The sequence below is a fragment of the Peromyscus eremicus genome, chromosome 12 (genome assembly GCF_949786415.1).
Source record: "Peromyscus eremicus chromosome 12, PerEre_H2_v1, whole genome shotgun sequence".
Classification (NCBI taxonomy): Eukaryota; Metazoa; Chordata; class Mammalia; order Rodentia; family Cricetidae; genus Peromyscus; species Peromyscus eremicus.
The window spans coordinates 397504-408879 of record NC_081428.1 but is presented as its reverse complement, the minus strand read 5'-3'; positions in this window follow the sequence as shown (position 1 = coordinate 408879).

The following is an 11376-nucleotide window of genomic DNA, read 5'->3' as shown; positions in this document are numbered from 1 at the left end:
AGGCTGAGGAAGGAGGATCAGCCCTGGTTAAGGGTGAGACCTTGTTTTAAAAACAAACAAACAAACAAACAAACAAATGTACATAATAATTCTCCATTTCAAATACAGAAAGTCCCTTCATTATGGAAAATAGTGACCTTTTAAAGGTAAACAGAGGTTGGAAAAGGAAGGACGATGAATGTGTTCACCTTCAGGAAAACTCTCAACTTTGAGAAAACAGCTGGGTCAGAGGTGGAAGTGCCTGGGGCTTCTCCACCTTCAGCAACACTCATGCCGGTGCTTTGCTGTGTGTGAGAGAGCTATTCCTCACCAAAGCAGATGAATAATGGGCCTCATGAGAGGAGAAGAGGGGGCGTTGTGAGGACATGAATGCTGGAGAACCTCTCTCCTGAGAGGGAGGCTGCCCCAAGTCACACTTGGTGACTTCTCCCCAGCCCCACCCACCTCCCCAGCTGGCCTCCCAGTGGAAGAGGCCACAGTCCCAGCACCACATGATTGCTTGGGGGTGAGGGTGGGTCTCCTGTGAGCTATTGACACAGTCTTCCTTTTCCACAAATTTCTGAGTCCAAGGCAGCAAATCTCTATTTTAAACTCATCTGTAGCGAATATAACTATGTTTAAGCTAACACATTAAGAATAATTGGGGTTTTTCAATGCATAAAAATAACTTGAAAGTAAACATAGTCATTATTTTGGTGAGAAAAAAAGAATTGACTAGAAAGTGAGTCATGGCACCCATTTCCGGGGTACAACCCCGGGGTGCCTTTCTCCCCAAGCTTCTAGTCTCACCCTGCCTGCTCAACACCAGGAGGGGGTGACTAACAACCCATAGCAGTCAAGTAATAAAACACTCCAATTTCATTTATTTAATCATCTGTGTGCTTCACTCAACAAATATTTATGGAGTGTCTGCTGCAGGCTCCATATGGAAACTGCAGCCCAGGGAGACCAAAGCAGCCAGCCCCATCAGGACCCAGATCACAGCATGGAACTGGCTTGGAGTCTTCCTCTTCCAGACATGTCACTAGGTTTAGTTCTCCCTTCTGACAGTCTGCTAACCTGTAAAAGGGGACTGTCTCTGGAAGGCAGGGCTTAGACCCTGCTGGAGGAGCACTCATTAGCAGATGAAGTTGACATCTCCAAGTGGGAAGGTAAAGTTGCAAGTTAAATACACTGTGGGTCAAAAGACAAATGCACAGATTAGAAGAAAAATACTAAGTGGACAATAATGCAAGTTCTGTGCCCCAGAATTGGGAGGCTGCTGTGTTGAGGATTTTGAAACATTAATGAATCTAAGAAAGGACCTGTGTGATCTCGTGAGGAAATCGGTCAGCTCCGATCCTGACTGCAAAGCACTGTCATAGTGCATGCCTTGAGGTTTTTAGGAAGCATGATGTTCAGAGATGAGGTTGCTCACCAAGTAGGAACCTGAGGTGAGGGTGCTGCCCACATTTTGAAGTTCCCCCACCCTCCCAATGCTTATCCTACTTTTTAACTGCCAAAGTGGGTGACCTGTCTTGACGTGAACTCTTCATCTGGACCATTTATTGAGGCAGGCAGAAGACCCTGAAGAGGACAGGGGAGTTGCCTTTGGCATCTTTCCTGGAAGGACACAGTTAAGCTTTCCAGGTCCAGAGGACTAGAGGAAAGGACTCTGGGCTTGTGGGTGTCCTACCTGAGACAGGGTCCCAAGACTGTTACTGCAAGGGGATGAGCACAACCCTTAGACACTCAGATGTTGGAGAATAGCACCTGCTTCAGGATAGTCCTACATCAGCCCTGAGGTGATAATTTGAACACCAGCACAACCAGATGACAGCAAAAGAATGGCACTCATTTCCTGCTGGTGGTGTGTATCTGTGCCAGGGGCTTTAAGCAGTTATTTTCAACTTTGTGAACTTCAGGCTCCCTAGAGCAACCACAGCCCTGGGATGCAGTTAATCTTGAAGACCCAGGAGTGTGTGGAACTAAAGAAGCATCCTGAAGCCACCCCACCCCCACCCCCCAGCTTCCTTCCTGCCACAACTTGTGTGGTTGTCCTTGAGACTTCTAGGTTGCTTTGAGCGGTATTTCTAAAAGAATCCAGCCTGCTCTTGGCAGGGTTTCTGCCTGCCTTAATTCTTTTTTTTTTTTTTTTTTTTTTTTTTTTTGGTTTTTCGAGACAGGGTTTCTCTGTGTAGCTTTGCGCCTTTTCCTGGAACTCACTTGGTAGCCCGGGCTGGCCTCGAACTCACAGAGATCCACCTGGCTCTGCCTCCCGAGTGCTGGGATTAAAGGCGTGCGCCACCACCGCCCGGCCTGCCTTAATTCTAAAGACCTGGCTTGGGAGAGGCCTGATCAGGAGTCCAGCAGCCCCTCCTGGGGCAAAGGGCTGAGACTACCCTCTTAGACTCCCCACTTCTTTGTCAGGCAAATACTTTCTATTTACACAAACACTCCCCTCTCGGAGACTCCACCCTCTTTGGCCCCAGATCACCACCACTCCCATCTGTCTTTCCCACGATCTTCTGCAGAACTTTCATTCATTCCCTGCCCCAGAGCCTTAACCCCAGGAAAACAGCCTGACTGTCCCAGGAGCTTGCAGTCTCGTGCAGAGGGGTGATGTGAAGCATGTTGGCAATGTCCCACTTCTCAGCCTCCTCCACACCCATGCCTCTGAGACTCTATCCTTAAAGTCCTCATCCCAGGTCTAGGGGTGAAGCTCAGCAGGTAGAGTACTAACACGTGTATAAAATTCCAGGATGGAGCTCCAGATCTGCATAAACCAATCCCAGCACATTGGAGGATCAGAAGTCCATCCTCAGCTACATAGCAAACTTGAGGCCAACCTAAGCTATGTGAGACAGTCCTCCAAAACAAAAACAAAATAGAGCATCCAGGAACCCCTCCAACTAGACTGACTTGCCTTCTTGGAGCCATTGGGAGTTGTGGGATTAGAGCCTCCCTGGAGCACCCTGAGGCCTTTGCATTTAACTAGATCTTCAAGGGAGCCCTGCCTGGGGACCCCATGGTGCCCAAGAGTTACTGCATGTACTCCCCAGGTCAGACTCACTTTGCCTGAGTACCCTACCCTGATCATCTTTGTCTAGTGTTCCCAGACCAAAAGCAGTATCTGATAGTCTCATTCATTAGATAGAACAAAACAATTTCTAAGATATGGGAAAAGAACCTGGCACTTCCTACAAAATTAAACCTCAAATTACCAGGCAACCCTGCAATTCTATTTTTTTAGGTAAACCTCCCCCAAAGAATTAAAAAGTATTTAAACTAAAATATGAGTATAATGTTCACAGCAGTATTATCCATAGCAACAAAGAGTAGAAACGACCCCCATGCTCAATAATGCTTGGGTGGATAAACCAGCTGTGGCATCTCCTCACTGTGAAATAGTTACAGCCACTAACAGAGGTAAATGCTGGGGCTGGGAAGAAAGCTCAGTAGGTAGTGCCTCATAACTTGAGTTAGACCTCAGAACTCACAGAAAAGCCCAGATGTGACCTGCATTCCCAGTCAGTAAGTGGCAGACAGGACATTCTCACAGAGGCTCCTGGATTAGTTAGGTTAGAGTACATGGCACAGAAACAAGAGAGGCCCTGCCTCAAAAGCAAAATGAAAGGAAAGAAACAACTCCCAAAAGTAGTCCTGTAACCAGCATGCCAGTGCCATAGTACAAAGACGTACACACACACACACACACACACACACACACACACACACACTAATTAATTAATTTAAAAAGTTTAAAGAGTAAAGTTCTGATGTATGCCATACAGGTGACCCTCAAAGAAATGAGATAAATAACAGGAGTCACGTACAAAAAAAAAAAAAAAAAAAAAAAAAAAGCACAATTTGTATGACCCATTCAGATAACATGTTCAGAGTAGATGGGTTCATAGGAGCAGGATGTCAGTCCTGCAAGGGGCTAGAGGGAGACAGGAGTGAAGAGTCATTTCTTAACAGGAGTGAGATTTCCTTCAGATCTATAACTGTGTTTTAGAATTAGCATAGCCAGGCAGTGGTGGTGCACACCTTTAATCCCAGCACTCAGGAGGCAGAGGCAGGTGGATCTCTGAGTCTGGTCTACAGAGTGAGTTCCAGGACAGCCCAGGTTACACAGAGAAACCTTGCCTCGGGGAAAAAAAAAAAGAAAGGAATTAGAGAGCATGATGGTTGTACATCTCTGAATGCAGCAGATGGGTTGCTTGTTTTTGAATAGTTAATTTTGTATTATGTGAATTTTACCATTACTAAAATAAAATTACATCCTAACTACGTAGGAGGGTGTCACAAAATTAATACACATAACTTGAAGAGCTGCGTGCAACTGAGTGGGAGAGCACTTGCCTTGCTTGTGTTCAACTCTGGATTCCATCTCTAACCCTGCAAAGAAGAAAACAATAATTCAACATGGGCCAGGTATAGTGGTGGACACCTATGTCCTAGCCCTAGAAACATGGAGGCAGGAAGATCAGGAGTTCAAGGCCACCTCAGCTATGTTGCGAGTTTACGGCCATCCCAGGCTACGTTGGTAACTAATATTTTTCAGTAAGGCAGGTGATACACACCTGGATTCTCAGCACTCTGAAGCAGAGGCAGGAGGATGACTGCATGTTTAAAACCAGCCTGATCTACATATTGAGCTCTAGTCCAGACAGGGCTTCACAGTGAGAGAGCTGCAGGCATACTTTCTCCCAGCGTGGGAACCACACTGGGCCTGCTCTTACCCCACACTAGTTTGTACTCATTCTGTATCATGGCAATCTCTGAAAACCCAACTATGCAAAGACATGACATCATCAAAAGGAATTCCTTAATACTGCCTGGCATGGCGGGGCATGCCTGCGATCCTAGCATCCTAGCACTCAGAAGATAGAAGCAGGAAGATCAGACAGGGTAATAGGGCAAGACCTCCATCTTCAAAACCAAATAAATATACAAACAAACAAACCCAAACCAAACAAGAAATTATCTCAACCTAATGCTGAGAGTGCCAAGTTCACGTGTTTCTAACAGACATAACTGGCTCCCTCCAAAATTTGAACTATCCCACTACCTCATGTGAGTTCTCTGTGCTGCCCTTCACCACAAGTCTGGGCTGTCCTCATCTGCCTGTATGACTCAGATGACTGTCAAGCCAATACTTAAATGTATCCTTAAACACTGTTTGATTACATGCCCCCAGCTTCTCCTTCCTCTTTGTTGCCACTTTTTCCTTTCAAGTGATTTTGTAAATACCTGCCCAATTACTTCCCAAAGACACACACTTCTGGAAGAATGATCGTGTGCCCTGAAGGCTTTCTCATACTTACAAACACCCACTCTCACTGTGGCAGCAAAGGGCAGGCCATGATACCCACCTCCACTGGCGTCACACAGGATGTTTAGGGCCCATTCTGGGAACTGAGTCTAGTGTTTCCAGAGCAGGAACACAAACCATGGAAGCTGGACCATGGCTCCAAAGACAGACAGAGAGGCACAAGCCATTCACAAGACATCAGTGAAAGTATGGAGAAAGCTCTGGAAACCTCAGAGCCTTCCAGTGTGTGTGATGAACCAAGATGAACAGAGGAGAAATGAAACAGGCCTTCAACATCAGCTGCTGTTACTTTGAGAGAAGGAGAAAGGGGAATAGGAAGGTTTTAGTGGTGGCAATAGCGAATGGGATTGATGGCCCTACCTACAGGTGAGGGGAATCAAAACAAGGCAATCAAGGGCTATGTGAGAGCTTCCCCACACACCCACAGGAGTACCCTAGAAGCCACTTTCCAGGCAACCACCCTGGGTAGTGGAGAATGGGTCTGACTCTGTCATGGAAGGTGATTTTAGTGGCCAAGAAAGGGTTTCAGTTGGATCTCCAGCTGGAGTAAGTCCAGCACAGGGTCCAGAATCTAGCCCAGTGGGTCAGTCAGTGCTGCATGTAGACTTCAGGCAGTTACAGAGGGCAGGTTCATTGGGTCCAACCTGGAGTGGTCCAGGGAACCTTGTTTCTTTTCACTAGTATAGAGTTCTAAGGCTTGACCAGATCATGTGCCCTCTGAGGATGGCTGACCCCACTCCTTGGAGCTGGTAGCACAGGAGGTAACCATGTACCTTCCTGGTTGCCTCCTTGGTGTTCTGATGACTGACCAGACAGGAGTACAGGAGAGAATTGAGTGACAGGCTGTAACTATGGGCCTTAAACTGGTTTTAGATGAGAATAGAATGGAGGACCTGCTAAGACCACAGAACAGAATTAAGCACACAGCAGTGCACCTGTTTGTCCCTGGGTACAGGGAGAGACACTGTTCATTAGGTAACATTAAATATTGTACACTCACAACCCAATAGGCTTTTTGTGTTAGATAACTTTGCCTGGCTGTAGGCTGATTTAAGTGTTTAGAGCATGTAAGTAAGGCTGACAAGGTTAAGCTAGGAAGGTTGGGAGGGTATATTCAATACATTCACAACATGTATGATATTTTTCAACTTCCTGTGATTTCAATGGGACATTCTCACACTAAGTCAGGAGCATGTGCGATTATGTACATGTTACATAGGCACATCTCCTATTGGTTCTACTTCTTTAGAGAGGCCACAGTGAACATGAAATCTTGAAGGCTTTGTTTTGCTTGAACCACAATTTCTATAACCAGAAGAGCCTGTTATTTCCTAGACTGATTATATTCATGTGTATCTGGGGTGTGAGGCTGGTTTTCATGTAGCCCAGGCTGGCATCCACCACTCTATGTACCAAAGATGACTTGCCCCCCTCCTGAATGCCCATTTTAAAAGGTTCTAGGTGTGGAGCAACTACTTCCCAAAAACAGTTAAGTTTACTCTTTTGCAGCTTGTTTTGTGGTTGTTTTTCCTTTAAGTTGGAAATCCATTTATAAGCCTCAGCAAAAGCCTGTGGCTGCAGCCGCTCCTGCAGTACAGCATACGCAGAGTACAGAGGCCATCATCCTCTTCTCCTCTAGACCATCTGAAAGAAAGCTGCCGAAAAGCAAGCTGCAAGGCGCTGTCTTCCAACCTTGGAGATCAGCGGCATTAGAACAGGTTAGCAAAGTGGGAGCCGCCTCGCTGGAGCGATTCTCGATTCTCTGTGTGCTGTGCTACCCCCAGCTCGCTGCTGTTCCGAGGAGGCGATCCCGCCTGCTCCAGCGTGAGTCACCCCGCTGAGTTCTAAGCACTGCTAGCCCGGTCCTTCTTATCAATGCTCAGATCGCACACCGACAGCCAAGACTTTTCTCCCTCTGTTTGGAAAAGAATGCTCTCAGGGTTCTGTTTTTCCACACGCATTCCACACAGCTCTGCCAAAGTGTTTAGTCTGTCCCCACCGGGCACCACCTGCCACCTGCGGGCTGTGCTGGGAACCGCAGACTGGCGGCTTGGCTCTCTCTCTGCACTCTGGCCTAATGAGCCCACCAAACTCTAGCCAGAGTTCTCATTCACCCCACAGATGCCCCAGGCTCCTGCTGGTGGTGGCCTGGCCGCTGCCTCTGGGTCTGTCTTCAGTGCCTCAGTAACAACACTTGGACCTAGCTGGAAGCAGGAACAGAGCTGTACTGCAGTCCTACCTCTCTACACCCCAAGGTGACATGAGTATCTTGTGGTGCCTCAGTTTCTCCCTCTGTAAACTTGGAAAGTGAAGCTAAAAACAGTTCTACTTTGCAGAACTCAAGTGTTGTGGTGTCTGTGGGGGCAGTCTTCCCTGAAGTGACAGCCCTGATGTAGGCTCTTTATGAAAGGCATATTTAAACATGACTTTGAACTTCTGGTCTCTGCCTCTTGAGTGATGAGTCTGCAGCTGTGGACCACCAGACAGTTCATGTGTTGCTGGGAATAGAACCCAGGGCTTCCTGTATACCAGGCAAACACTCTACCAACTGAGCCACATCCTCACCCCAATGTAGGTCTTTAAAAACAAACTTTTCAGCAGATATGGTAGTACAGGTCTTTAAGCTCAGTACTCAGGAGACAGAAGCAAGTGGGTCGCTATAAGTTTTAGGCCTGCAACATAGACCCTATTTCAACAAATAAATGAATTTTTCCATGCCTCTATTTGGCTTATTGAACATATGTTGTATAGTTATAATTTAAAATCTCACTTTTTGTTAGTACTAACATCTCTGTAGCTTCTGGGTTAGTTTCGGTCCATTGTTTCTCCTCCGTGTTTTGTGCCTCTTTTAGCCTCTCGTATGTTTGTTAATCTTTGGTTGAAAACCAGGCATCTTGGGTTTGCTCTCTTGGGTCCTGGGTATTTCCTATTGGCTCCCAAGTCCTTAAAAATACCATATATTTGCACATCTCCAGTCTGTCTCCTCCAGCACCTAGCTTGTCCCATGTGCCCATCTGAGCCCCAGGTCCCCTCTTATAAGGAGATAGCCCCTGACAGGGCCACATTAATCTAGTATATCACAGCAATGGTGTGAATGTCCCTTCCAAACTTGTGTAGAAGTTTCTTTGGCTTGGCAATGGTGTTGAGGGGCAACGCCTTTAAGAGATGATCAGGTCAGAAGAGCTCTGCCCTCTGGAACAGATGGATACTATCATAACTGAGTAAATTTGTTTTTCATTCTTTTTTAAAAAATGTATTCATTTTTAATTTTATATGCATCAGTGTTTTTTGCCTGCATGTATGTCTGTATGACGGTGTTGGATCCCCTGCTGGAGTTATAGACAGTTGTGAGCTGCCATGTGGGTGCTGGAAATTGAACTTGGGTCCTCTGGAACCCAGTGCTGAGCTATCTTTCCAGCCCCACTGAGTGGATTTGTTATACCAGGGTCTCACCACCTTGTGTGATGCTTTCTGCTATGTTATGAAACAGCAAGAGGACCTTAGCAGATGTGACCCTCCCATCCTGGACTTCTAGCCTCCAGAGCTGTGAGGCAAATAGACTGTTACTTTTGTTTGTTTGTTTGTTTTCATTTATGATATATGCTAAGTGTGTGTGTGTGTGTGTGTGTGTGTGTGTGTGTGTGTGTGTGTGTATGTGTGTGTGTGTGTGTGCAGATACATGCCTACCATGTATGGTAGATGAGGTTAGATGGCCCCTTTCAGAAGTCAGTCTCGAATTCAGGTTATCTATCTTACAAGGCAAATGCATTCACCCACTGAGCCATCTTGCCAGACTAACTCCTGCTGTTTATAAAACACACAGTCTGTGGTGTTATAGCCCCAGGAAGTGGGTCAAGCCAAACAGGATCCTTGCTAACTACAGCTGCAAAAACCCTGTTTGAGCCTGGCGGTGGTGGCACACACCTTTAATCCCAGCACTGGGGAGGCAGAGCCAGGTGGATCTCTCTGAGTTCGAGGCCTGCCTGGACTACCAAGTGAGTTCCAGGAAAGGTGCAAAGCTACACAGAGAAACTCTGTCTCGAAAAACCAAAAAAAACCCCAAACAAACAAACAAACAAAAAAACCCTGTTGCCAAGAGGATCACACCCAGAGGGATGGGGAACACAGCTTGCCCTCTCCACAATGTTTCACTGGTAGCTTACTAGGCTTCCCATCAGTGTGGTGCTTAGGAGATGGCCCAGCTGTCTGCTTTGGTGCTGAATTCTCACCATATTTCATAGGCTTGCCCTATGTGGAGACGTAAGAAATAATAGGAGATCTTCATGTCTGAAAAAGTCATGTTTCATTCATCCTGTGACTTTCCTCAAAAATACAATTTATACATCTGTCAGCACAGCTTTTGTCTCTATTTATCACCTTTCCAATAGATTTTTTATTTGTGTGTGTGTGTGTGTGTGTGTGTGTGTGTGTATGTGTGTGTGTTTGATGTGTATGTAAGTGAGGGTGTTTCTTGTGCCACAGCATGTGGAAGTCAGAGGACAACTTTAGGGATTTGGTTCTTTCCTTCCGCCATGTTTTTGAGGTAGGGTCTCTCTTGCTGTTTCTTCTGCTATACATGTGCTCCAGGCTAGCTGACCTTTGAGCTTCTGAGAGATTCTCCTATCTCCACTGTTTGAGCTTTTACACACATGTATGTAAATATATGTTTATTAAACATATACATGTTTATTACATATATTTGTATACTACATACATGTTTATTAAGTGTATATATATATATAATTATGTATATGTGTATGTGTGTGTGTGTGCGTGCCTGAGAATGCATGTGCCTTTGGGGGTCAAAGACATTGGATTCTTTCCCCTGGAGCTGGAGTTACACCAGGTTGTGAATCACCTAATTTTCAGTGCTAGGAAATGAACTCAGTCTGTTGAATGTATGTCATATCTGGTTACTTAGTTCCTTAAAATTAAGCCCATTCCCTACCTTTTTCCCCATATTGATCACTTATTTCTATCCATAAGCATTGGTGAAATTTTTTATTTTAAAACTCATTGTTATTGGGGTTGGAGAGGTGGTTCAGTGGTTAAAAGCACTTATACTACATCCATACATTCACACATGCAAACACTTATACAAATAAAATAAACACAAATAATAAATACTTTTAAAAAGCTGATTACTATTTATTTTAGAGGCCAGCAAAAACACAACCACCTTTCCTTTTTCAACCAATATGATATTCCATTTTGTTTTTTAAAAAAGAGTTCAAGGCCTGGTTGAACTTTCCTTGAGAGAGAGAGAGAAAGAGAGAGAGAGAGAGAGAGAGAGAGAGAGAGAGAGAGAGAGAGAGAGAGAGAGAATAAAAAACTGCAGGTTTTTTGTTCTTTTTTTTAACTCTTCGGGGGTCTCTCACAAATTAATACATGGAGACTTATTCTTACTTATGAATGATCAGCCTTAGCTTGGCTTGTTTCTAGCCAGTTTTTCTAACTTAAATTATCCTGTTTCTTTTCTGTTTTGCCTCTGGGCTTTTTACCTTTCTTGGTTCTATATGTCTTTCTTCCCTTTTTACTCCATGGCTGGCTGTGTGGCTGGGTAGCTGGACCCTGGTGTCCTCTCCTTCTCCTTTTCTTGTTCCTCCCTCTTCTCTAGGTCTCTTCTCCTATTTATTCTCTCTGCCTGCTAGCCCCACCTGTTTCTCTCTCCTGCCTAGCTATTGGCTGTTCAGCTCTTTATTAGACCAATCAAATGTTTTAGGCAGGCAAAGTAACACAGCTTCACAGAGTTAAATAAATGCAACATAAAAGAATGCAACACATCTTTGCACCATTAAACAAATATTCCACAGCATAAACGAATGTAACACATCTTAAACTAATATTCCACAACAAAAACCTTATGTTTCAGTCCTTAAATGCAACATAACAGTTTTTATGTAAAAAATAATAAAACAATTTGTTTAAACAAAAATAAAGAATAAAAATTATCATGCAAATAGTCAAAAGAACTATATTTGGGAGGGAAAAATAAAGAAAAGAAAATTTAAGAAGAAATGGTTATGAAAGAGTAGGCCCAATGTTTACAAGCTGGTAAA